This window comes from Pyrgilauda ruficollis, unplaced genomic scaffold (assembly GCF_017590135.1).
Source record: "Pyrgilauda ruficollis isolate IOZ18807 unplaced genomic scaffold, ASM1759013v1 scaffold70, whole genome shotgun sequence".
NCBI lineage: Eukaryota > Metazoa > Chordata > Aves > Passeriformes > Passeridae > Pyrgilauda > Pyrgilauda ruficollis.
Window position 1 is genome coordinate 997,111 of NW_024528822.1, and position 25,780 is coordinate 1,022,890.

General features: G+C 38.7%; 1 long non-coding RNA gene across 1 annotated transcript; it reads right to left on the bottom strand.

Moving 5' to 3' along the window:
- Positions 1-1,714: 1,714 nt before the first annotated feature.
- LOC121363292 lies at positions 1,715-25,641 on the bottom strand. Its single transcript, XR_005956678.1, has 5 exons — positions 25,397-25,641; positions 19,500-19,591; positions 16,012-16,162; positions 12,913-13,042; positions 1,715-3,759 (listed from the first exon to the last, which is right to left on the bottom strand). It is a non-coding gene; the product is annotated as an uncharacterized LOC121363292 (long non-coding RNA).
- Between the last annotated feature and the right edge of the window lie 139 nt (positions 25,642-25,780).

Sequence of the window (25,780 nt, forward strand, 5' to 3'; positions counted from 1 at the left end):
TACAATTTTCCAGTAAACTTATAAAACCAGAAAAATTTCATCCCCTGTCCCTGCCATGACAATCTTTGCTGTGAAGTTCAGTTCTGTGATATTTAACAACCCTGTTTCTAAAGCAACAGGCAGTTTTCTGGGAAAGATTTTAGTAGCCATAGGGCTACTCTGAAACTTGAGAGATGCGAATAATTGTTAAGATTTTGTCTACCTCAAAAAAAAAAAAAAACAAACAAAAAAAAAAAACACCCAAAACTTGTTTGAGAAGGCATTATATTCACACTTGCATTTTCAAAAAATGAATTTTCAGCAATACGGCAGACTTGCATTTTTTCTAAAGAGATAAAGAATATTTTTTCCTTGGCTGCTGAGACAACCAATTGTAGGTGGAGGAAGGATGAAGGTAGACAGCACAAATACTAGGAACAACATGAAGCTTCTGCTAGGATGCATTACAAGTATTAATCAGATACTAGCTACCAAAGGTCAAAGTTTTTGGCAGGTTCTGGAGAAGCAACTAATTCTTTTGTCTTTAGAGACAATAAAAAGAATATTCTTCCATGGGGAAATGTTTACATTACTTAAAATGCTTATAAATTAGTGATAAAAGAATTTGGTAATCAATGCAAAACTCAGACTGACCATTCTCCAACTGGATATCCTTTATGCCAGCAGGTGAAATTTTTCTCATAAATAGCATGTGAGTTGATGACGTAGTAGCCTGGAGAAGCTGCCAGAATAAAAGGGGGGGAAGGAAACAAAGAAAGAAAAAGGGAAAACTTTCAAGGTCTTCCAATTGTAAATACTGAACCTGTGTACCACAACATTGTTACAGTAATATCTTAATTTTTACCTTCTGTCTGCCTTTCTAGTACACTTCTTCAAGTGTATCATAATATAAAGCCCAAGATTTGAATATTCATACAAGGCACATCCAGCGTTTAAAACTAAAACTTAAGCTGGTCATAATGAGAACATCTTATTTCAGTTGTGATTATGACAACACAAGTGCAGAGCTACAACTGTTACTAGGCAAATTATTCACTGGGAACAAATTATTAGAATCATTGAATATGCTGAGTTGGAAGGATCATCCACGTCCAACTCCTGAACCTACACAGGACACCCCAAGAGTGCCTGAGAGTTTTGTCCAAACACTGCTTGAACTCTGTCAGGCTAGTGCTGTGACCTCTTCCCTGGGGAGCCTGTTTCAGTGCCCAACCACCCGCTGGGTGAAGAACCTAATTTAGTTAGTTTTGAGTCAAAAATTTTGTGCCAAGTCATTAACTAATATATTTGTTATTCAGCATTGTTAACAAAATATAGGGCCATGGTTTTCAGAGTATACATTTGGGTTTTTCCTTAGAATACTTCTCACAGCTTCTGTGATGTCTGTGGTGTCATGTAAGTGACAGAGTACCGTTTCTGCTGCCTCACTGGGTGACAGAGTCAGAGGGACAAGTATTACATACCGTACGTAAGCACAAATAACACTGTGCACATGCCACTGCAGATAACTGAGGAAAAAAATAGATGTTCCCCACATACTCCTCAGAGAAATCTGTAGCAAGGCTACTTTTTTCCCACCATTATTTCACAGGCCAGCATAAACAGAAGCTCCCACTTTTCACACACAGTTAATTATTAATTTCTTTAATATAGGATAATTACACAAGTTACATAATTTGTTTTTCTTTATAATTATTAAGATTTTATTCCAGCCTTCCTTTAAGTTATTCTAATGTCCTCTACATGAGCTATTCTGCTTGGAAAGGCATGCATGAGCTATAATTTCCTTCTGACATTAAAAGCCACAAATCTAAACATCATTGCACTATTGCAGAGGGAAAAATGTTTGGCTCTTGACTCAAGATTAGTCTCTGTAGCCATTAAGAAGTGAAAGCTCCATGGAGGTAACAGAACCAAAACCACTGAGATTACATTCCAGTCACAACAAGCACTTAACTGCTGTAGATAAGGTATCTGGGAAATGATATATAGTAAATAACCGACATTCACTTGTCTGTTTCGCTAATATGAAAGAAAATAGTCATTAACACAATTGTAAAGCAGAAACAAATAGATTAATTTATTGAAAAGCAATAGTTATTATAAAGGAGTAGCAGAATTCCTAAATTGGAGTCTTGTATCACACTACAGGAATAAATTAAGACATTAACAGTACTTACAGTATTCTTGCTAGAGCGCAAAACTTATATTTGCTATGGTTCAGTTACTTCTATAATTAAAAAGAAAACTGTTTTCTGAAGCTCTGTGAGGAAACAATCTTACATAAATATTTAGTTTAGGTACCTAGTATCTTATCCCACAGCCCTAATGAAATTCCTCATCTCTATAAGCTGGAAACACCATCTGTTTGTGACTGTTCACTGAACAAAATAAGGACATATGCTGAAATGTACCTAAATCAAAATTTATAGAGTATAATGTGCTGAATTCTGAAGAGGAAGGATTTGGGGGTTTGTGTTGTTATTTTAAAGACAGTTTGCTATGCTGAACTGGACCTAAAATCTGTGAGAGCTATTTTCTAGTCAGCTTCTGTGGCAAGCAAAGAACTGATACAAATGGAAACTGTCTAGTGCTCCCCTCATTTTCAGTCATAAATTTTTCATTGTGGTTGAATATCTGTTTCATAATCTTTTGTACAGTTGATTTTTAAATGAGTTTTACTGTTTTGTGTACAAAATAATTTAATCTTGCTTAAAACCCAATGACTCTTGTCATTGTCCAACAATACACAAATTGTTAACTGTTTAAAAAATATTTTCTACCTCTTGATTGGATCTTTTTGTACCGTCACAAAAATCTTAGACATGACTACTTGGCATTTGGTAGAACTGCTCACGTAATTTTCAGGAATACTAGCTTCTTCTAGACCTTACTCTTCCTGTTCAGTTCTCCCTCCCAGTTTTTGGATTCTGCTGTACTTCTCGTAGCTCAGACTGATTCCATAGGCAAAGTTCCATTACATTTCCCAGAACATGGCATTTTAAAAGAACAACTCTTGTCAGTTGCATGGGTTTCTCACCAAGCGACCAGTGAAAATAACTGAATTGTTTCCTTTTTGCATCATCTCAAATTCTTAACTAAGGTGCTTCTGCTTTCGTGACAGCAGAGACTAATTTTGTAGTCACTGAAACAGAAAGACAATATTAGGTAACATATCAGGTATTTCCCATCTTTATTACTGATTTTCTCTCTTTGATCTTAATAGTATATAATACTAATCAGTATTATAATATCAATCATAGTACTGTAGTATCTTTCTTTTCACTCCTTTTAGTGCACAGTTTTTTTCAATAAACACTGTGCAGCCCGTTAAGTCTGTTCATATGACACTGCATTGTGTGCCTTATGATAGAGCAAAGTAATCACCTAAAACCTGAATCCATGAAGTAACAATTGAAAAATGGTGTTAGTGAGTCACTCTGAGCAGTATGATTTTACTTCATTAAAAGCAAGAAAATCACTCTTACTCCACTTAGGTGATCCACCTAAAATCATCTTCTCTTTGAGGTTACTGAGGTCATTTCAATAGCTTTGGAGATTGTATAACTCCAGTTCAGTTGGGCTAACCTCCTGGTAATCACAGTGAGAAAAGGGCAGCTCAGGGCAGGATGATTTGGTCTGAGTACAGTGAGTGTTCTCACACCATGGCATGACTGAAGCATCATCCAGTTCCAATGTTTCGAACAGGCCAGCATAATCCTCAGCAAGGAAGGGAAACTGCACTGCAGTGTCGCCCACCTAGAAATTAGAGAAATCCATAAACGTACAGATATTTATAAACCATACATAAGTAAATTGCCACACGTCATTTCAAGGCAAGCATGGATGGTTTCAGTTCAAAAACGCAGCTTTACATTAAAGCAGAACCCCCAGGCTTTTCTGCATATCATAAATAGGGATTTTAATTGTCCAATTAACATTTTCTTTTTTAGCAATACGTCATGATTTCCAGCATTAACAGCAGCACTGCAGCTCAGGTTTCTCTGACAACTCTGCCTAATCTGCTTATTAAATGTTTTTTAAAGGCTTGGTTCCATGCCTGCCTCTTAGCATAGATAGTCACCAGCAAAAAAGTGGGTGTAAAACTCTCCCACAACAGACTGATAACATTTTGCACACACATTATCCAGATGTATATCACTACAAAGCACCAGAGCATGAGGATTTTATGCTTTGGAACAATATTGGTAGATTTTGAGCTAACTGTTACAGGAAACTATTAGGAGCTCATAAACAATTAACAATGGGACACTCATGTTTCTGCTGATTTAGCAGAAGGCAACAATTTTCTGGTGATTCACTGCTTGTCTCCTAACAGAAACACATAATTTGCTCATCCATTTCAGTCCCTGCCTAGTGATCCTAAAGGATAATGTCAACATTTTTCACCTGTGTTAGCACACAGAATAGGTATAATGAGACTATACATATACACACAGATAAGAATGTAGGTGTATACCCATCAGCATTAAGTGAGGATGGAGATCTCAGTACAAATAAAGCAGCACCAACGGCAACATCCATTCTGAATTAGACTTTAAGAGTGACAGAACTAAGACTGCTTTTCTCCTGTTGCAGAAATGTGCTTTTATTACTGGTCAAGAAGACAGGCTTCCTTTTAGGCCATGTAGCAGACCTTTCCTACTGACAGCTGAACTTATTTTAATTAAATCCAAGCAAGACCATAAGGGAGGAAACTTTTTAATAATTTTTGCCCAAATCAAGTAATACTAGCTCTAGGATCAATATTTTCTGCAGTTACACTGCTACTGCTTACAGTCTTCACCCCAGCTTGTATGATCAGTAGTTGGTTGTTGGGTTCTTCAGCTATATTTTGATGTCAGCTACAGGGGAAAAAAAACCTATGATTTTTGCATGCAGTAGTCCCTGCACTTTGGATCTGCTCTCTGCATTCATAAATATAATTTTTCACAGACAAGATAAAACATTCAAATTAAACATTAATCCTGGCCAAGGACAAAGGAGGGCATTTAGTGAGTCTTGACATAAAGTTCTGTCATTCAAATAGTCACCTTGGTAGTTCCTCTCCCATTAAGTGTGATTCCCCATTGTCCTTTCAATGTTATTTTTGCAAGATATCATGGTTCTGTTTCACTTGCAGGTTCCCACAGTCCCTGAAGTTCATTATCCTTCACTACTGGTCAAAGAAAGAAACAACCTAGGAACGAATTATATACTGGATTTCAATAAGGTAGCTATTTGTAGTGATATTTCCATTCATTTATTTTCCTTTGTGGTGCTTTCAAAACTACCCCTTCTGAGCTCTGCCCATTCAAAGTGCAAGTGCAGCTGAAAAGTACTATTTAGTCCACCTGAACTGGCACAGAAAACTAGCTGCATCAACAGAGCTGAGTTTATTTCTTTCATTGCATATGGCAACATGCACATCTTTCATTTTTGCCAAACTAAAAGCAAAATCCCTCAAATTTATGTAGTATACTTATGCCCTATGCTCTAAATAGTGGTGAGCAAAGCCTTAGGTTGTACTTTCTGTGTGCTGAATTTTAAAAAAGAATATTAGAGGAGATTCCTGCATATGGAAGATATCTTGGTCTCTGATTAGGGCTGGACAAAAATTACTCTGAGCACATTAAGATTATATAACGTTTTTTAGTATTGAATAAAATTGCTCTTGCTAGTCAGAGGTACAAAGAAAGCTTTGTGAAGAATCCAGGACAGGACACTAACCAGCCAGATGTCCAAGTGGTTTGGCCATTCCCCAAACTCCCCATGTGTTTTTTTCTGTCAAATGATCAGGGAAGTATATTAAGTTTGATAGAAAAGGGGACAAAGATAGAGAAAAGGACAAAAGTCTTTATTTAAATATGACAGTCTATAACATCTGGATTAGGAGTTTCAAACTATCCACTTGGTTTCACAGTGAAAATTAAAATGCTTTGACTCTTCTTAACTAGGAAAAACCCCTCACAACAAAACACATTAAGCAGAATAGTAAAGGATTTTCTTTTGCCTTTCCCTACAGTCTTTAGGCTTTTATAAGGGAAAATTTTACTTTGTGTGAAAGAGTACACCAAAGTTACAATTAGTTGAAATCAGGACTACTAAATCAGTATTACTTACTTGTAGCAAACCAGATCCACACAGCAAAGGGGAGCAAAGCATGGGAATTAAAAAGGAAAAATAACTTCTGTTTCAACTCACTTGCCCTTGGAAAAAGACAGACCCAGCACAGGGTCTTATCAGCCACTCCAAAACCTGGCAAACTCTGAGCAGTATCTGACAACTTCAATTCTGCTTTTAGCTGCCCTTTTAGTCATGGGTTCATAGCAGGGAAACAAGACATGCCACAGCCTTAATCAGCTAAGTCACACATCCTAGGAAAACACCCACACACAAAGGTCAGAAAAAGACCTCTAAGAGGAGAGTAAAAAAGAAAATGAGATAGGAGGTGATGGTGAAACCCAACTGTTGTGTATTACATAGATTCCGTTTGGTGCCATGGATTTGGCTTAACTCGGGGGAATGACAACACCCTGCAGTTTCTTCTCAGTGGAGGTGGCCAGAAGATCTGTCAGGATTAGATGACAACTGTCCATCTGCCCCATCTGTCCCTTCCCTTCATTTCAATATCTGTAGGCCCAAAGAACCAATGACAGGGGAAAGATGGTGGATTTACTTACAATGTTTAATTATCTTAGAAAGATCAGTTACTGATGTATTTTGGTTTGTTTTTACACAATGGAGAATTTTACATATTCTGCTCCCTATTATTAAAAAGAAGAAAAAAGACTTAATCAGACATGGCAAAAGGAAGCAGATCATTGGAATTGTGCTAAAGGAAACACAAGCTGAGATAACTATGTCACTTCCTTAAACCCTGCAACACTCAGTAACTGCATTTTTCAAAGTACAAAAGCCTATTTTTCTCAGTTTTCTTAGATTATCAGGTTTGCCCTTGAGCACACAAAAGTCACTGGTGTAAAGTCCAATTGGATTTGCCTTTGATTTGTTCTTGATCCCACAGAATCTTGACATAATAAAGATTAGATCTAGAGGTAACAAAGATTTTCTGCCATCCAAGTATTATTGCCAGTTGCAGCTTCCTTGGTATTTTGCTGAGACTTATTTGTGTCTATCAGCTTCCTTCAGGATACTACTTCATGTCACAGAAACTGTACTGCAAATTTTAAAAACTAGTTATCAATCCAAAATTATCTTTATTCATTTTTTTGCTATTAATTCTTCTTAGTATGCTAAAAAATCCTTTTAAGCATATATAATATAGGATATTATTACCAAGGGTTCTGCAGAATGCATATTAGAATTTTGTTTGCATACAGAGGGCCTGTTACTATAACTCTTGTTCTCCTCAGTGGCTTTGTTATGATAAGACTGTAAAAATAAGAGTTTTTAATGTGAAAAATCAAAAGATATGTGAACAAGATTTTGACTCATATGCAACTGAAAGTATACAAGGGCCAATTCATGTGCAGAAACAATGGCCCAGCAATTGAACATGTGTCAAGAATAGACAAGTCACTTGACTTTAAAAAAACTATATAAGTACATGGGCCCCATCTTTTTGATCAGAATATGAATCACACAAACTACATACTCCTGAAAAAGCCCTCTCTCACTACATTTAGTGGAAGACATCCAATGTAGATTTCTCAAGGAGGCTGTGCTCCCATCTGTGGTGACATTAGCAGCAAAAAAAATCTCTTCATATGCTTGCTACCCATTTTCTAAAGTGAAACAGCAGTCACTCCACGAGGGGAAAAGGCAGTGTGACAGCCACAAGCAGGTATGGAGCAGCAGGTTACATCTGTGGGATGAAGGGCTGTGCCCTGGGGGGAAATGAAGCAACAGGGCCTGCTCAGGGACACTTGGAGCCCAATGACCAGGAGCACCACACCTGCCACGTCTGTGTCACAGAGTGGCAGCAAGGAGTTCCTGCAAGTGCTTCCCAGAGCTGCTTCCCACAGAGAAATCTACAGTGACAAGGAAGCAGTTCTAGCCCTGGATACTCAGTACACCTGGGACTTGTTTTCACAAGCCATCCCAAACATACAGTGCTTGGACTGCAAAATTTTTTAATTTTGGTAATTTAACTACACATTCAGTGTAAGTTGGAAGCACATAGCTACACAAGACTGTAACAGAGCCATCGCCACTGAAGACAACCAATGCCATAAGGGAAACAGCTGGTACAGGAGCATCCATGAGAACATTGTTGCATAAGCACACTTAATCCCATTATAACAAACAAGACTTTCATCACAAGATGAGACCTTCAAAAACTCCCACTGTCATGGGAGGAAGACCAAGAGACACAAGAGGATATCAGCAATGCATTACTGATTAAAGATCAAGTCATAAAACAGTTTATATAGGTCATACCATTATGTTATGCTTAACGACCAAGCCAGGAGGAAGTTCCTTGCCCCAGCAAACTCTAACGATTGTTTTTAGTGTGTGCATCATAAGAAGCAACAGTAGAGCCTGGTGCTTAGAGCAGTTTTTGAAGGAAGAGCTATTTGACATCAGGAAAGTGTGAAACCGTGACTTGTTTGAGCACGGAGCTGTACACCACGTGCCAGAGGAGGAGCAGTAGGGCTAGAGAGACACCAAACAGACACAAAAACAGACACAAAACAGTGGGAGAGGTGAAAGTGAGTAAAAGAAGGTTTGATAATTTCAGAGGGTGAGGAAGTCACAGAAGCTTAGATCTGAACACATTTTGCTTGCAGGATGAGTTTCATTGTACAGATGGTGAATATTTCATCTCAAAGTAAAGGCCATTACACTGTATGTGCTGGCCTCTGCTCAGCAAATACATTCTGTTTCTTTTCTATCCCCATGAATTTCCCATTTTTATTTAATATGAATTTTAAGACATTGGAGTGTACATAGTCCCAGCCACAGATCCAAAAGTTACGGCTGAAATGTAGCTCCAAGCTGTTCTCTGGCCCTCCTCCACCCAGGGAGAGCTCTGGCTAAGTACAGAGCTATAAAATTTCTTTTAGGTGACCAGAAGGCTTGTATATTTGTGTGCCTCCTGACTGATAATCTTCTTCAGACACTCATACATGTATTTAGGGATCACAGTAGACATAAAACTGAAGAGCTGAAATTTGGAAGTCTGCTGTGCAACTGACCAAATGTTTCCTTCTCGGTTTGGTATTTTCTTTCCCTTTCCGTGTTACATAAAACAACCTTATAGGTTTGATTCCATTTAGTTGTCAGCTATAGTGGATATTTTTAGTACAAAAATTTCAACACTATCTTGAAACAGTGTTAAGCTAAGGACAGACAGTGACATGGACAAATGTAACTTGACCCTACTTTTCTAAACAACAGAGATACAGAAACTGAAATTAATCTCCCATGCTGTAGCTGTTTTCAAACTAAAACTGCCAAGAGGAAAGGAACGCAGTAAACATCTTTGAGTATACAAACACTACAGAGAAGATGGTAGATGACAAGTTTCTTGAAAGATTTTAAGAAATGCAGATGTGGAAAATTATCATCTCCTAAATTATCTCCTTATCCGTGACTACTTCTGTGTTTGTCTCAAGAAGCATTCACCTTCCTCTCATATCCACATGCAATTTGCTAACTTTTGGTAAAAGAAAATAGGCTATTTCATGCCAAGCCTATAACAAAAAGGCACAGAAAAGAATCACAATAAATACACCAATGCTATCTAGACCTCTGGTAAGCTTTACAAAGATGCTGGAACCCAGATAGGTACATCCTGTGTAACAGTGATGCCTGCACAAATTTTTGATAAAATTTAAGCAACATGAAAAAAAACAAACCTTAGTTCTCCACTGCCCTTCACAGTCACCTGAGCCAAAGCAGCACCCTGAGAACAAGCTGCAGGAGATAAAGAGATCCTTTCTTTTTAAGATCTCCCCACAATTAGATGAATGGCAACAGTTTTTGTTTGTAGCCTGAGAATGGATGAAGACTGACAGAGGAAATCTTAATCTCTAAGGAGATGTACTCTTTTCTTTTGCTTTAATGGAAGAAAATTTTGTCCTGTTAAAAGAAACCTTTCAATGCAAAGTAGACTTACTTCCTTTGGTAATATTATTCAGTATTTAAATAACCAATTTAACAAGAACACAAAGATCTAATTTCAGAACTGAATATCAGGTGGACATGCAATTAACAGCCCAAAGAGAATTACAGTCTGAGCCTATTTAAATGACTGTTGTGAGTAAGATGTTTGACTGCCCTGTTTCTTTCCTATCTGGACTTATTAATAGCCCTATCTCAGTGATTATATCTAGGTAAAGGGACTATCAAAGTGTTCCTTTCCATTTTCAAAAGGTACTTTCTAGTGTTGTCACTCTGAATCTTCATATAAGCATGTAAAATTTTGCTTACCTATCTTTAGTATTTTTATACCAACTGCTGTTTCAGATTGCCTGTTTTGTTCTCCCACTCAATATAAATATTTATTCATTATCCAAGATTTGATTCTACCCATAAAGGCCAGTGATTTTTAGTTTTTATCACCTTTAGTTTTGCTTCTGAATTGTCAATGGTACACATATATTTATCACCACATGCTAAAAAACTGATTGTTATACTCCATATATAATAAGAATTGCATCTAGTTGAGCAGGTATTTTTTGGTGACTTGTTTCAAAATTATATTAGATATAATTTTGATTAGAAATAGTAACTTGTCACATACTGAAGCAAGAACTATGTTTGTCTGAAATTGAAAAGGTGGCTGGCTACATAACCAACTTTGATATTAAATCCTGTCTAGATAGCCTCAGAGTAATTCCCCTAAACTTGAAGGCCTGTATGAGATGAGGAATGCCAGGCTTCCCAGGCAGAATATTCAGCACTTTTAGCCTATCATGTTTTGGCTTTTACAAGATTTTTTTGCTAATAGCAGGCCAAAGTGAGGGCTCTGTGTTTGATTTACTGTTAGCCAGTTTAAATATATAATACTGTACAGACAGACTTGAACAGTAAAGATGCCTAGTCTTCAAAAAATTTTAAAGACAACAAATTACGGCCATGCACTCACCAAGACAGAACTTGATTTGTTTGGATTTTATGCCCTGTCTTTGACTTTCCAGCTACTGATAAATAATTGCACAGTGGGAAGCTCCTGCAAATCTGAATTCTTAAGGAAAAATCTCATTGCTTTAGTTCTCAAAAGCTAACTTTAGCATATTAAGTTTTGCCTCCTAGAAAACTTTAGTGAAGCCTCCTTATAACTCTATGAATCTAAGAGTTTCTCCTCTTATATTTATAAATATTATTCAGAGATCTCAGAGTGACTGTGAGCAGATTCTGATGACTGAGAAAGCTAGCAAGAAATGCCTGGAGTGTTTTTCCTGATCTTGTCTTTCTAACAGAGCACAAGTCAGCAAGAATATATTAAAGAATGGAACTGCAAAATTCATGAGGGGAAAACTATAGCCAGAGGTTTTCCCCTGTGCCATTGTCTGCAAGCACATGAGAAGACTCATACTATCCATAGATAATAGGTATTTCTGAAACAAAGTCAAGCACCAGCTAAAGACAGATATTTTAATCCCACAGCCTACATGGCTTTCTAAGAAAGATGCAATTTAAATCAGAGGTAAAGGTATTATGCTGAATTAACTGATAAGGTACCCTAATCTTCTTCTGTAAAAGAGATTAGAGTGACTGATTATTTTAATAGTCTCTTCTGAGCTTAAAAACCATGAAGGCCTTGCTCTGCTTTTTTTCTTTTTCTTTTTTTTTTTTTTTAAGTTGATCATCAAGAGTGCAGTGCCTCTTGACATTTTTGGACAAGTGCCAAGATAATACAGATATTGCACAGATTATTAAAATTTAGAACATTCCCTAAAACTTTTGAGAAAAAGAAAATATTGAAAAACTAGCCACACAGAAAGTTTAGTTAAGAGGATGAATATATTAACAAGATTTCTCATGCACAGTATTTGTCTGTTCTCACTGTACTTGCTGTTTTGCTAACTCTTAGTGTGTCCATCAGGCTGGCAATGCTCATGTAAACTTGTTTTGCAGCAGTTCAGTTTTTAGCTGGTCTTGCAGCCTGGGGGGCTGGGAATGCTTCTCTATTTATTCTTCTCTACAAAACCACAGAGCCCCTTCCAGCACATAGAAACTATTAGAGTGATGAATTATCCATTCCCTCTGCTCCCAGATGTAACCATCTCAGTTACTCGTACAACTAAATATTTGTTGTCATCTCACATTTGTAAGTCTTCTACCGTGGCCAAAGTAGGAAAGCAGCAACACATAAATCAAAAGTTTTAATTTTCCATTCCATATGCCACAGTCTGCTAGAAGAACCAAAACAAAAACTGAAGTAGCTGTAAAGAAACACAGACCTTACAGCAGTGTGTACAGGACAGCAAATGCAGTCTTTTACCAGACCAGTTAATGTTATGTAGGCCTTCTATAACAATTATTCGCTTAGAAATTTTAGTGTCTCATTTTTATTGTGCTGAATGGAAGAGCAGTTCAGCTGCTGTTCTGAATCTCTCCCCAAATAAGTATTTTTCTTCCCATAGCCCATACAGGGAACCGAGCACAGCTACATTCCTAAACTGGGTGCCCAGTTCCTAATAGGCAACGTGACTGCCCTGTGCTCAGCACAGCACACGCTGCCATCCACAGCCAAGGCAGCCTTTTGCCATTTGAAGCAGACAGCAAAGCACACTCTCCCAGCAGGCTTCTCTCATGCACTGGCAGAGTTTAATTCAGCAGAAACCTGTGTGCACCACATGCATCTGCCAGAAAGTGCTCTATGGCTTTTGCCCTACATGGCCAGCTGGGAGCCCAGGGAAACTTCATCTCTCAGGATAATACAAGGTCCAGGGGCAGCAGTAGGCTTAGAGGCCTTCAAAGCAAGGTGCCTGCACTTACCTATTTTTCCTAACACACAGTTCCAGGAGAATGGAGAATGTCTGGGATAATGTCACTGTGCTGTAAAATCACTCTTCCCCCAGCTCTCAGCTCTGCCAGCAGCACATGACATATGCAGAGAAGCTTCAGGCTGAGGAAAAAGAACCCAGACCAGACAGCAGCATGAAGAAGGTGAAAATACAGGAAAGGGGATAATAGGATTTAGGACTTAGATTTAGGATTTTTATAATGTTTTACAAGGGATCTGTTTTGCTGAGCTTCACTTTCAGCAGTAGACCTGCGAGCAGTTGTAGAGCTCCACTCTAGGCTCTGTCTATATTCCAATTTCAGCTCCACAGTCTTCCCTTTGTTCATTTCTGTGTGAGGAAATCCCTAAAAGGGAAATAATCCATGCTTCAGCAGCCCCTGGATGAGAGAAGGATGGTGGGGTGTAGGGCATGGGGATGAGTCTGGATACAGCCCCTCTGTCACCTCTCTCTTCCCCTGAGCCTGCCTTCAGCCTGTCCTCTTAAATGTCTCTGTGTATGACAAGGAGGGAATCACATGACTCCCTCTTTGCATGACCCATGGAGTGAGGACACAAACCCATTGAGAATCATCCTTCCAGCCCTCAAAAGTATCTAGAAGAGCAGCAGATGCTGCCTGAGGAAGGGATTCCCCTAGCAGTAGCCCACACATTCTTCACTGCCCAGGAGAATTTAAGCCCAAGATGGCCCTCCCTGTCTGTTTGATCACTGACTCCCCCTCTAAGAATTTCCTTCCTTCCTTCCTCCCTTCCTCCCTTCCTTCCCACATAGTAAGTAAGCTCGATGGACTCTTTTTGCCATATGGCAAAAGGACGATTTTTTTCTTTTTTTAAATTAACAAAATTAAAATGTCAGTGACCTGGACTTTCATGAGAGATTTCGTTTTTTTGCCCTTTCATTTGGGTGCCATTTGTGCCTTTCTCCCTTTGCTGCTGTTGGGAAGAGGGTCAGGGAAGCAGTGTGAAATGACTGGGTTTCTACTGTGCTCCAAAGTACAGTCTAGGGTGCCTTCCTATTGTTTCTAGAAAGTTATTCTGCATCTTAAACTCTTGTGGTTTGTCTCCATGCCTGGGAGTTTTGGATTGCCCATTGGTAAGTGAGCAGAGAGATATTTTGGGGTAGCAGTCCTTTAGTCTGGCCAAAAATAAGTACAATTAAGATAAAATAAGGGGAAAAAAGGACAAGTTTTTGCCTAAAATTAAGTGTTGACAGAGCCACCACAATGTACCATCCCGGTTACAAGTTTCAGATTTTGACCATTTTATGTCACTTCTCTATAGCACAACAGAGATTTCACTATGTGACTCTTGCAGAGTAATTGCAGACAAAAAGACTGATAACTTTCAGTAAATTAGTTTTGTTAGAAAATCCTTAGTATGTCAGGACTTGGTTGCTTGTTGATCAGGTAGTTACCAGAGTGTAAAAAAATAAAGGTCTGTCTTTAATTTCCTGTTTGATCTACAGGCTCCTGCCAGCCTTGTTCTGCAAGATGGGGAGGAGGAGGCAGACTCCTCCTTGACACAGCCTGGAAGACAAACCCCTGACTGCAGCCATAGTTGCACCAGGAAAGCAGCACTGGTCTTGGCAAAGCTTCTTTGTGCCATACAGAGCAAATTTCTTATGCTGTTGTGCAAAGCAGAGCCCTCCGCAGCTGGTGTTTGCTAACTGACAAAAACACGATGCAGCTATTTAAGACAAGGGTTACGGAGTCCTGTGCTGAATGTGGGAAGGATGTAGCTGTCCCCATTGAAATATGGCTGCTGCCAACATTTTGGCTTTGCTCCTGCACTCTTCCATGACCATATTTGGGCAGGACTTCATTTTAGATCTTATCGAGTCTTTCTTGCCACAAGAAAAGATTTTGCAAAACTGTCAAGACTTTTGTTTCTGCATTTACTCCTTCAAATACTTCGGAGCTTCTGGAGGCTTTTGTTTTCAGTGCTTAGAATAAGTGCAATGCAACAAAGTTTTGACAGTCCAAAATTCCATTTGCACAGTACTTCTTGCTGTTATAATTTATAGCCCTGCATGGGGTATTTCTCCTATGCTTTTTAATTCATAGTAATGCCATAACTTGAAACATGGTTTTGGATGTCAGTGGTTCAACATGAGTAAACAAACTTAAGCAATAAGAATCTAAGTCAATTACCCTTTTAGTCAAAGAAAAGTCTGTGTCTGAACTGTGGACTTTTCAGCCAGATCTCATTACCACTCTTTTCAAGTAAGCATTTCAGAATAGTTTGAACACTACCAGCAAAACCAGGAACATGAACACTGGCAGGGTAAGCTAGGTCTCCTGTCAGTAGCATTATACCTTCCAGCTCAAAACATGATGGCTTCTTTTGCCCTTTCTCCCACATTTCTAACCTTAATTGCTGTGGAGTCAGGGCTGCCATTTAGCAAACTCCTTGAGCCACGCTTTAAATTAATTTAAGGTGACAGTCACTCCTACAAAATAAAAGTTGTCCTCACACTCTGCCCACCTTGTCTCTGCATCTCTCTTGGCCATTCACAGTAAGCAGCTGGATAGTGAAACAAGACAGTGTTATTTAGGTGCTTTGGCTTCCCAGGCAGTGTGGGGAGAGGGTCAGAGTTGCAGCCACTGAGGTGGCTGAGGCACCTTCCTGCAGCTACCAGCACTGGAGCCAGCAGGGATGAGTGGGGAGGCTGGGGACAGGGCCAGGCAATGACAGCACCAGCTCCCAGGCACGAACACCACCAGTAGGTCACTGGCAGGCTTCCACTTCAAACAGCCCACTGTGCATTAGTGCAGTCTAAATAGGCATTTGGCAAGCCTCACATCACCTCATACGAGAGCATCTCACTCCTTAATGCCATCATTAATTCTGCACTGAGCGCATCCCTTTTCAAGGAGGAAACAATAAAGAAAGGCAAAATTCTTGATGCAACAGTGCAGAGAAGCCTCAAGGGTTGTGGTTCCAGAGGACAGACCTTGCTGACAGCTCCACTGCTTTCTATAGGATTACTACAATACAGTGAAAAACAGAAAAAGGGGAGTAGAAGTAGTCAAAAAAGAATATAAATCTGAACACAATCTGATCCAACTCAGTACCATGTTAGGTATTAGAAGTAAATCTTGAAACTCCCAATCTTGAAACTCTCAACAGTTTGTCTTCACTACTCAAGAATAAAACTTCAGGTCAATCCTTCACAGAATTCCATTATAAGTCATGGTGTTGCAGGAGACATGTATATGCCCAGTTCTAAGAAAGAGAAAATAAAAGTGATTTTAAACTGTGTGCAAAGAACCTACTAAACTACTATAGTAATTACATGCATGGGAATTAAAATATCCAGTCGCAAAACCAGAAGGTTTGGAAACAAAGCAGCTGAAATTGCATTTCTCTGAGGTAACTACTAAAAGGATATAAAGGGGTACAGATAACATCATGCAAAGGATATCTGTGAAAGCATGTTAAAAAGGTGCTTCTCTTCACACTTTGTCTATGGATATCTCAAAACCTTTATTTCTAGTCAGCTAGAAGGAGGTTCAGACTGTTTATCTGACTTCCACATGTGTGGTACATGCATTTATTTTATTGCTTACACTCTGATGTGCTGATGCCCAGCAGCTTCTCAAACGTGTACCTGATAACACAGTGCTTCCTGTAAATTTGTAATATTTATTGCAACATCAAGAATGATGAAAGAAAAAAATATATAGTTGCTGTCAGCTCAAAGCAAATCTATTTGGTTGATGAATGATAAGAATTCCTCAGTAAGAACCTTAATAAAAAGTTTGCATTGTTTTTCCCATGTGAACAGCATCTCTTGGTAATTATCCATTCCTATAGGGCACTTGGATCCTTTACATAATCATAAGTTGTGAGACTAAGTTCCCACTCCAGTAGAAAAATTAGTCACTTCACTCAAATTTCTGTGGCAGAAGAGGCTGGTACTCCCCATTTCACATGCAACAAAGAATATAATTGCCCACAAAGCATGTGAAGAACTGTGCTTAGCTTTACTCAAAAGGCATATTGCATAAAAGCTGTAAACTCTCAAGCTGAATATAGAATTCTCACTCTTTCTAAAAACTATTCATGCTGATCCACACAAGCATTGATGATTAACTACACTGTGCTCCTCCAGCTCTCCTTTATGGAGCATAAGACTGTGCTTGTAGGATGGCACACACCTGCTAAATACATTTTTATGGAATGAAATCCAACCTGTGTGTTCACTGTCCTTACCTCATGTGCTTAAATGTCCAGTTATCTCTCTGAAAGAATGAAATATTTTATGCTTATACATAATTTTTTCCAGCAAAAAGTTATTTCTTAAAACTATTGTGCCTTTGAAAACATAACAAGCTCAGCAATATTTTTTGTCTAATAATCTAACATCCACTGCTCACATATTCTAGAATTCAAAAAGGCATGTAGCAGATTTCAGATTTTGGGATCAGTAATAATTTCACTGACTAATAAAGCAGAACCTTGAGTACAGTATATTTGGTTTCTATAGAGTAACTGGGTAACTCTATTCAGCAACATTTCATTTTACTGGGAAAAGGCAGCATGGTTGCTCTCTACCAACAGAATATACTTTAAAGTCAGGCCAATTGCATTCTAAGATGGATCAGGTTTATATTATAAATTGGAGTTCAGCCAAACCTTGAGTTTTGACAGAAGAATCAAAAGATTACAGGGACTACATTATCCACAGTTTTTCATTAAGGAGCCAAATCCATGGGTTTGGGGCTCAAATTGGAACACAAATTACAGGCTGCTAAGTCATATCTCAAATACTCTGTTGCAAGGTTATCCAGCAGTCAATTCCACAATCCTATAAGCAGTGGTAGCTTCTACACTGTGCTGCACTAGTTGCTTCTACAGGCAATACTTTCATGCACTGTTGCAGCTACTCTGTGGTAACAGCTGGTCAAGAATCCCAAGAACTGAGAATAAAATTCACACAAACTATTAGAAGAAAGCAATCTGCTTTGTGTGCTGACAATTTTCCACAGTAGCTTCATAGTAAATCAAGAGGTGACATATGGGAACTGGATTTCACTGATCCCTAGCCATCAGACAGGATGAGTCTACATCATTCTCCAAGTGCACACTTGGCTCTCCTCCCTGCATACGTTTGGGCATAGGGCCACGCTGAAGCTGAGTGCACCAGAAACTTGGTGCATCCTGCAGTCCACACTCAGCCCATCACCCCTTGCCGCAGTGTTGCAGGGCAAATGCTGACCAATTTGCACTCAACAGGCTGAAACAAAGTCTTGTTGTTCATGGATTCTTCTGTTTGTTTATGCTTTTTTAATTGGCTGAAAACAGAAGTGCTGAGGTGTAAAGCCAGGCTGACTCCTGTTCTTACCTCTGCCATCAGAATGGTACCAAAGAATGTTAATCAATACAGGTATTGGTGTTTTATATAGGTAAATACTGGCTTGTCATTACCAGTAGCTATCTAGGAATGATTTATTTGAAGTATTCCCTTGCAAAGACAACTGTTACAGTTCCATGTATATTACATAAGTGCAGGTGAAGAGTGTACCAGTTAATGGAAATACTAACTGGACTCAAGTACCACAGACTAGTCCAGAGATTAGCATTTAAATGTTCTCTGTGTTTTAGTTGGTTTGTTTGAATTTTTTAATCCAAGACTCACAACCATTTAAATATGTACAAGTAGAGGCCCTAATGACTGCAGTCTTCAAAACTTAATTAAAAACGCATCAGAACTCTCCACCATATTGTGCAGAACTGAACCCAGAAAGTGGCTCTTGTGGCTATGAAAGATGGAAATGTATCTCCCAGTCACAAATCCACTGACAGATTACGTTTCTTAATCCGAAACATTTCCCTGCTTACATGGCTGTTTCCAGGGACTGACAAAGCAGAGTATGACTAGAGGATCAGTCAGCTGTACTGGGTAGAACTAGCAGATGAACAAAACTTTAAGTATACTTAAATAAAGTGCCTAAAAATTCAATACCATATTTGGACGAATCTCACATTTGATAATGTGAGATTTTCAGCCTTTGAACAGTAATCTGTGCCAATATCTGCTATCCTTCAGTCACAGCTGTCACAGCATCAAGCCTGGGAGAGTTCAAGTGTCTGGATAATGTTCTCAGGCATATGGTGGGATTCTTGGGGTGTCCTGCACAGGGTCAGGAGCTGGACTCAAAGATCCTGAAGGGTGCTTCCAACTCAGTATATTCTATGATTCCATGATTATATAATGGCTTTTTCCCAATACCCATCAACAGGTGTACTCCTTACAGCAAGGGAAAATATCTTCCACCACAGATACTAAAAAGCTTGTAATGTTTGTGACATAAATATTTGAAGTGCTTCAGTTTTTGCTTCAGAGGAAATAGCCATGCAGCCACACCCACAAAATATCTTATGGAAAATTTATTTTAGAGATAAAACCAAAACCACTCATGTTTCTCTTAAGCTAATTTAGGGCTTTTCAGTCAAATTAATGCAAAGAAATATATTTAGCTTTAGCAGCAGTCTCATGTTTAATTTCATCAAACCCTGTAATTGTTACCAGCTTTGTAGTAAATAAAGTGACTCTTACCTGGGAAAGAGACAGGAGCACAGTTCAGGCATTTATTTTGCTAAGCAATCAGCAAATACACTGTTACAAGTTTTGGAATATCAGGACTCCTTCTGTAAAAAAGAAATCCCTGTAACCCAACTACACAGAGATAAACATTTGCATCGTTCACACAATTACTCGCTCTGCCTAATTTTCCAATTTTCAGTTGGCTTTGGAAGATTCCCAGCAACAATAAAGCTGAGCACAATGCATGGATTCTTTGCAAATGGTGGCATTTCCTACAGAAGATACGAAAACTGTTAAGTATGAAATCCAAGATACTTGGCAAACCCACATGACTGAAAGAGAATTGTAATGGTCTAGAAGCCAAGTAAAAACTGCAGTGGAAGACTGGAAGCAGCAGCAGCAGAAATATGATGAATTTGAAAAAAAAAAAAAAGTTCCACCGAAGTATAGAGCCAATAAAAGTACCATAAGGAAATGAAAGCTCTCTCAGTTTACTTATAATCAAGGCATATTTTACTGACAAATCAAGAGACCACATGATAAGATGTCTTATATAACATTAAGAATTTCACCTCATTACAGGCTTCATTTGAGCTACAAAAGCAAGAGATTTTGTATACTTCATGCTGACAGTTCTGGAGAGAAACTGCAATAAAATTCTCAGATTTATTCAGATTGATTAGCAATAACCACACTGCAGCAGCTGCCTTGCCATTGCTCAGCACTTTGTGTGCACGAACAGCACGAAATATGTGACAGTAGTGTGATTTTCCTGATATTTGTAGAGTTACACAACACAAAACATATATTTAAGGAGAAAGTTTAACTAAAAGGCAGCTCTTGTTTAAAAAATGGCCAAGTGAAACTCCAAGAGTATACAGAAAGTTAGCACAATGTATGTTCACCACTATCAAAGACTCTGAAGTTCAAACTCTCATTAAACAGTATTTGTTTAAAAATCACAAGAGGCTTAAAAACACAAAAATATTTTTGGAGCATTTGCCAATCTTCATGTCCTGAACCAAGGCACCCTAACACCTTCCATCACTCAAGAGTACAGAATAGAATCAATGCCCACGTTGCTGGTTCTATTAGGCAATCTTCCTCAAGCATCCCTGAGATGGATAGCTACCATTAATCACACTGGACTGGAAAGCTCATCTATTCCTGGCTTGATAGGGTAGCACTTTCTCTCAGGTAAGTGCTTCAAAATGAGAGTAAAAATTACTTTCATAATCCCAGCCATCTACTTCAATGAAGCTAAGCACTGAAGGAGGTTTAACAGCACATCCTGTTAGTCCTCAAGTATTTTTGACAGGACTCCAACACCGAATATTCTTTCCAGATTACTGCACTAGGACTGATCAAACTGGTGTTTTGTGGAGGTAGTAATTTCTCCTGACACTTTAATAGCACCTGGGTCAGCACTAGAAAACCTGCTAAGAGGCGTTCTAGCTCACTTCAGCTCTCAAGCAATGAATATGACACCCGAAAGATAATGCTGATCAAGAACTGAGAATAAAACAGTATCACAAAAAGTCCTCTCACTGATACTCACTCCCTCCTCCAGCATACTTGTAGCTTTGAGAAAATGCAGGCTATTTGGTTCTGTTCACTAAGTAATAAAAAATGTATTTTGTATTTTAGTACCTGGGAACTTTTTGAGGAAAAACAAGTATTTTATGGTTCAAGAACTTGAATAATTTATCTTCAGTGTGGTTCTTTAAACTCTTTTGGACAAACAATCCCGTAAATGCACATAAAAAACTTCAACAAAACCCATGTCAAACCCTTCTTGTGGAATAACCAGGAATCTGGTTGCAGTAGCAGCTTCCAGTTGTAGGAGACAGTGACACAGAAAGAGGCAAAGCATGCAATAGAATGCCTAATGAAATACTGCTGATCCAACATCTGAAAGTCTAAAATCTTCATGTACCCCTAGCTGACTGCTGACTCCTGTCTTACAGCATTTTCAGGTAATGCTTATCTTTAGAGACAAGATGCTATTTGGTAATAAATACACTCCTACCTCATGTTAAGTTTTGAATGTCTTGCTTCAGTAGTCCTTACCATATGTGTATATCTGGTATTACAACAACTGAATCAAAGCTTCTATTCTTTTAGTTGCCCTGAAAGGTGAGGAACAATATTTGGAAGAAAGTAAAAGCAATAAACCCAAGTGCTTACATTTATTTCCTAAATAAAGCACAAACAAGGTCATGCTTTCGTAAGTAGCAAATCGTCGACCACATGAGTCAAGTTGTTAGGTTAAGTGGTGATAGTAAAATCTGATCTTATGGGCCTTAGAGAAACAATGTGTTTATGTGCTCTGCATTAGTATTCTGAAGAAAGCCATCTATTTGGTTACAGAAAAATTAAACAAGGCCAAAACTGTACCAGCAGATAATTACTGTGAAGCCAGCCATTACAAATGACCGATTATGCAAAGAGGGCCTCGTGCAGTGCTTAGCAGGAGATCTCACGAGTGGCAGCTTCCTGAAATAAAAGCAGCTGGGTACAGATGAGCTTGAGACAGCAGTTGAAAACAGGCCCTGACCCAGCAGGCAGGAGCACACGTTGTACCAATGCACCTGCAAAGAGCAGTCTGCTAAATAAGTCCTTTGGCTACGCAGGGCAGTGTTTCATCTCCCTGACTTGCTGTCCCACCGCCACCCTAATCCACAGAGAGAGACAAACACAGTTGTTCTCACAAGGTCACAGCAGGAACAGAAGTACGGAAGGAGTCCACCAACCACAGAGAACTGACACCTTTTCCAGACCTCACATTTGCACTCCACTTCTGAACCTCAACCTAGATTTCCAGCTGATGGCCAGATCAAAAGGAATAAAGTTGTCCACTTCCTGGGAAAAAGCCATTTGGCAAGAATCTTGATGAAATTCAACAAAATCTGAAAATAATATGTATTTTTAGTTAAAAACACAAACATATGGTATTCGCAGGCCATTAGAGAACTCTCAGTCACATCCCCACACTTGTATTGTGAAGCCAGAGAAGGAGAAACAAGTACAGATCAAGTATATAAAGAAGTAAAGTAAGAACAAAACATCCCCTAAAAGTTGCACTCTAATAGGAAAAAAATTGATCTTTTCAACACCTTGAGTAAGGAAAAAAAAAAATCCATTACACCTACACACCCAGAGCTATTTTATCTGCTAGACTGAAGGAATTCTTGGGTCAAAATTGCACTGACACCTACCTATGTGCAGATACAGAGCTGATGCAGAGTTTTAACTTTTGAAAACTGTGGGAAAAACTGGCTATTTTGTTTTCATTTCTCCCAATATTTTTCCAGTTTCAGGGAATACCAGTGTCACTGAAAATCCTTTCAGAAACAATCATGTAAGTAATGAATCCAACAACTTCAAAACAGGGGGGAAGGTGTTGTGACATGGGCTATCCTTTTTTTTCTACAGCTTACTTAACCCTAGAACAAGTTCACGACCTAATTATTATTTCTTCCTCCTTCTCCCACTCTAAACATGCAAATACAACTCATCAATCCCAAGTGTGCATTAGATTTATGAAGTCTCCTTAAAAATTATTCTCAAATTGATGAATACATACAAATGTTTCCTTTCTTTTCATTTACTGCAATTTCTAATATTGCGAATATCTGGGTTGTAAGAGACTTATGTTTGCCACAACTCTTAATCTTTCAGCCCTTCCCTGAAGAACTGCCTGTTCTTCTGCAATTAAGTTACCCTCTGTGAATCCCACACTACTCTACCTTCTTTTGTTATATGTAGTACATGCATAGAAATTTCTGCAGGTAGTGCAGCAAACTTTCCAGTCTTGTAAATCATTTTTATCAGCTATTTCTAGAAAGCAGTGACAAAGCCTTTTCAATCAAATTATAAGTGTTTTGTAACCTGAGTTTTTACTCAAGATAAATTTTGCTTCATAAAATATTTAAGTCATCAGCTGCCTAAAGAATTTTAAAAGCGTTTATTATAACAGCAAGGCACAGATAGATTCTTTACTTCTTGGTAGTTTATACCATTAAAATACTTCAGTTGAAAATTACATTAGTTTTATTTAGTTTTACTATCAGCTTATTATTAATTGTGGGCTTAAAACAGCACACTGACAAAGGATGCAATTAATAACATATTTTGGTGTTGCTATCTAGATGAAAACCACTATGTAACTAAAGATGCAGTTAAAACACAGGGAATAATTTAACACATTGTGTGGCTTTCTCGTTAGTATTTTAGCAATGACTGACATACACAGTATGAGCACCATTTATTAATATTATCCAATGCTTGCCAGGTGAAAAATCTTCTTTTTCTGGAATAGTAACTTGTTCAGACATAAAAGAAACTTTTTTAAAGAAGACTCCTACAGTTTCATTTTGGCAGAACCTACAGAGAACCCTGATGTGCAGCTATGGAGCAGGACTGCTGGAGGGAAAAGGAGGAAGAGGAGGCCAATTTGACAGGGAGATGGGACAGGAAAGACCATGAGCTAAGAACTAATATGGGTTCAGTTTGAGTTTCCACACTCCCTCCACATACTTCACGCTCTTTCTGTAGGAAGGAACAGCAGAGACCACCCACCCTGGCCTGGGATCACTGCCCATTGCCTGATCAGAGCTGTAGGCACAGGACGCACTGGTGCCTTGGGGCAGTGAGGAAGAAAACGAGGCCTTTCATCCCGCAGTCGTCACGGCAGCTTCAGGCCAGCAAGGATAACTACTAGCTTGCTTTTGCCATCCTGGCTGAAGTTGAATCACAAACCCAAACCACCAAGTTTGGTAATCTCAGCTGAGGACTCCTTTGCACAGCTATTTATGTCAGGCATGTGGCATGGTCAGAAACTCGCGACTTTCAGCCATGCTGGTATTATTAGAACAAACATGGGGGCAAACTCCACTGGGTTTTTCAGTGCTGCCTTCAGCTGGACAGTTTACAAATGCTGTGTGAAAGCAGAGTGGACGTGTTTGCCTTCTGTTCAAAGGGCATCTTCATTTGAAAACTGGCACCTACAGAAGCCTGACAATCAAATGAAACAACTTTGTAGCAGGGCTGAACAGGCTGTGACAAGGCCGTGATAAACTGAGGGCACAGGAATCCATTTCTCCAGTGACTGAGAACACGTGCTACTCTTTCTTAAAATGAAGTAAGTCCATTAATTAGTTCAGGAGGGGAACCACCCTCCTGAACTAATTAATGGACTTACTTCATTTTAAGACCCTGAATCCACTTGTTTCAAGGCACACTCAGGTAAACCAGACATAGATTTAAAAAGGGAAATTAATGAAACCCAGTCATTGTTACTAGTAAACAAATGCTTTTAGAAAAGGCAAGGCCCTCATAGGCCTCTCACTATGCTCCTCATTTTCTGGATATGACTTGTGTTTTAAGAAGCAGAAATTAACTGAAAGGGTGTATAACTTTCACACTGTTAAACAAGAAACCAGAAGCTTAAAAAATGAAGAAATACTTGCAAAAAATAAATAAATAAATAAATAAAAAAAAAATAAAAAAAAAGGCGAGTTTTAGGGGTTTTTTTTGAGAAATGAACTGACCTTGATAGCACTCTCATGACAAAATAAGCTGCACTAGATTCTTCCCAGGAGTAACAGCAGCACTGAAACAGACCTGGTAATGAAGGGGCAGGTTTAAGGGTAATATTCCCTCCTGACAGTCATGAAATATATGTGCCTCAAAACTTAATCTCCAGGCTGCTGGCCTGACTTACAAGAAAAAAATGAGTATCCAAAGTCAATTACTCACAAGAACTAAACCAGAGCCATTTACAATGCATTCTAAATTTCCCATTATCTCTTACATCTAGAACCTTTGTTAGTAGTATTTAGAAAAGCACTGCAAATAATATTTTATGCATTCTAGATTTGTCAGCCTTTCAAGTAAAATAGCCTTACCTGGTACAATTATGAGACTCTTTTGCTTCACAATTTACCTTAGTTCTGGAGACAAGAATGAAAATTTGTCTTACCCAAAATGTCAGCTGACAATTTAAAATAACAAAGCTTTAAAGGAACTGTCCTTGATAAAAACATTTGCATAATAACAAGGAGTAATTATTCCAAACAGACTGTCCCAATGACAAGTTTTGCAGGCAAATATGAAGATTTCCTCAGTGTGTCCTACCATGTGTGATACCACTGCTAAAGCAGCTGCACTCCGTTTGAAACCCTCTGCTTGTACACCAGGTAACACCACCACTGTTAGACAGCAGGGACCTCCTGCTGTCAGCTGTACTCACTGAACTGGCTGCCACTGATTTCAGGAAAATAAATCAATAA